Source organism: Lipotes vexillifer, unplaced genomic scaffold, assembly GCF_000442215.2.
Source record: "Lipotes vexillifer unplaced genomic scaffold, Lipotes_vexillifer_v1.1 scaffold903, whole genome shotgun sequence".
Lineage (NCBI taxonomy): Eukaryota > Metazoa > Chordata > Mammalia > Artiodactyla > Lipotidae > Lipotes > Lipotes vexillifer.
The window spans coordinates 2,968,621-2,971,009 of NW_006791919.1; the positions used below are offsets into that span (position 1 = coordinate 2,968,621).

At 41.9% G+C, this 2,389-nt stretch overlaps 1 pseudogene; it reads right to left on the reverse strand.

Moving 5' to 3' along the window:
- Positions 1–1,028: 1,028 nt before the first annotated feature.
- LOC103074256 (nucleophosmin pseudogene) lies at positions 1,029–1,890 on the reverse strand (annotated as a pseudogene).
- Between the last annotated feature and the right edge of the window lie 499 nt (positions 1,891–2,389).

Sequence of the window (2,389 nt, forward strand, 5' to 3'; positions counted from 1 at the left end):
CATTGTGGTGACCAAGGAAGTCCCCCCAAACTTTTAATGCAAAATATCTGAGAGGTTTTTTTTTTTTGTATCTGTAGGTTTCAAGAGCTTCACAGTAATTCTTGATTTAGCCCCCAGCCAGAGCTGGGCTTCCCAGAGCTAGAGAGGAGCTCTGCCTCCCAAGCACTCAGATCCTTGGATGCCTCATAACAGATGACAGACTCCTCTGCTGTGATGTTTTTGCAACAGGGAGCACCCTGCCAATTGGCTAGGGAGGTTCATCATGCTTTGCAGTCTATTTATAACTGGTTTTTTTTTTGTCTTAAAAAGAGGCCTTTGTGGGCTTCCCTGGTGGCACAATGGTTAAGAATCTGCCTGCCAGTGCAGGGGACACAGGTTCGAGCCCTGGTCCAGGAAGTTCCCACATGCTGCGAAGCAGCTAAGCCCATGCACCACAACTACTGAGCCTGCACTCTAGGGCCCGAGTGGCACAACTAATGAGCCCACAAGCCACAGCTACTGAAGCCCGCTGTGCCTAGAGCCTGTGCTCACAACAAGAGAAGCCACCGCAATGAGAAGCCCGTGCACCACAACAAAGAGTAGCCCCCGCTCGCCGCAACTAGAGAAAGCCCGTGCACAGCAACAAAGACCCAACGCAGCCAAAATAAATAAATAAATAAAATTTATTTTTTAAAAAAAGAGGCCTTTGTGTATATGTATTTAATGTGTAAGAATGCATAATCTTTTTTTAATACTGAGTTTATTTCACATGTATATTTTTGTCTCCCCACCATTTCCATTTGTCTGACCACCACTACTACTATGTCCTATCATAACATTCCATACATACTTAAAACCAAGCAAAGGGTGGAGTTCCACCTTTAAAAACTAAACAGACATTTTGGATAACACATTCTTGGCAATGGAACCTGAACAACATTTATCAGACACGGTAGGAGAGGTTCTCACTCTGCATTATAAAAAGGACAGCCAGATATCAACTGTTACAGAAATGAAATAAGACGGAAAATTTTAACAAACTGTTTAAACTATTTTCTTAAAGAAACTTACTCCACTGCCAGAGATCTTGAGTAGCCTCCTGGTCAGTCATCTGGAAACAATTCTTCACATAATTGATGAATTTGGCTTCCGCTTTGGGAGGGGAACCACCTTTCTCTATACTTGCTTGCATTTTTGCTTTAATGTCTTCTACAGAGCTAGGTCCTTTTGGTGTTTTAGGAGTTTTTTCCTGTTGCTTGAAGGATTCTTGACCTTTTGATCTTGGTGTTGAATGGTTTTGTCTTTTCCATTCTGGTTTGATTTTTGTGCATTTTTGGCTGGAGTATCTCGTACAGACTTCTTTACTGGAGCTTTTTCCTCAGCTTCCTCATCATTAAAGTCATCATAATCATCATCATCTTCATCTTCATCAGCAGCAAGTTTTACTTTTTTCTGTGGAAACTTGCTACCACTTCCAGGGGTAGAACGCTTTCTAGGTATACGTAGGAGTTTCACATCCTCCTCCTCTTCATCTTCTGACTCTGCATCTTCCTCCACAGCTACTAAGTGCTGCCTACTAATACGCACAGGCCCTGAACCACACTTCAACCATAAGACCACAGGTGGTGTTATTTCAAAGCCCCCAAGGGAAACCGTTGGCTGCACAGACATTTTCAAAGTAGCCAGTGTTACTTTAATTGGGCTGCCTTCATAATTCATCTCCTCTGCTTCGACAATGTGCAATTCATCCTTTGCACCAGCCCCTAAACTGACCGTTCTTGAAGATAATGGGTGCTCATTTTCATCATTATCCACCTTACAGTGATAATCTTTGTCGGCCTTTAGTTCACAACTGAAAAGATAGTTCTGGGTCCTCAGGGGGCTCATGGCCATGTCCATCAAATCTCCCATGGGTTGGTGGCACACACTTAGGTGGGAGAGAAGGTGGATGGAGTTAAAAGACAACTGTTCCAGGGAACAGTCGAGCAGGACAGAATCACAGGGAAAAGCAGAATGCATAATCTTTAATTAATAACTGATGGAGCCTCATATGAAGGGTAATAGGTTTTTGCTTTTAAATCTAGCTTCAAATGCTAAATTAGCAGTGTGGGCTAACATGCATCAGGATAGCCTCATTGGTTTTGTCTCTACTACTTTGAGGTCTGTGATAATTGGCTGGACCAGGGTGTGCATTTGCTAAGTCAGTCATCTTCTATATAACGTAAATTAATAGTATACTGAAACATTTAAGAGGCTTAAAAGAACTGCTTTTAAGTAACTTATAAACAGCTACTAAAAAACTCGTGACAATTTACTCTTATCTATTCATCACATCTTTTCTTGAGAGGAATCAGAGACTTAAGAAGTTGACAAGGCTAATCTTCAAATCTGAGTTCTTGGCATTCTTTGA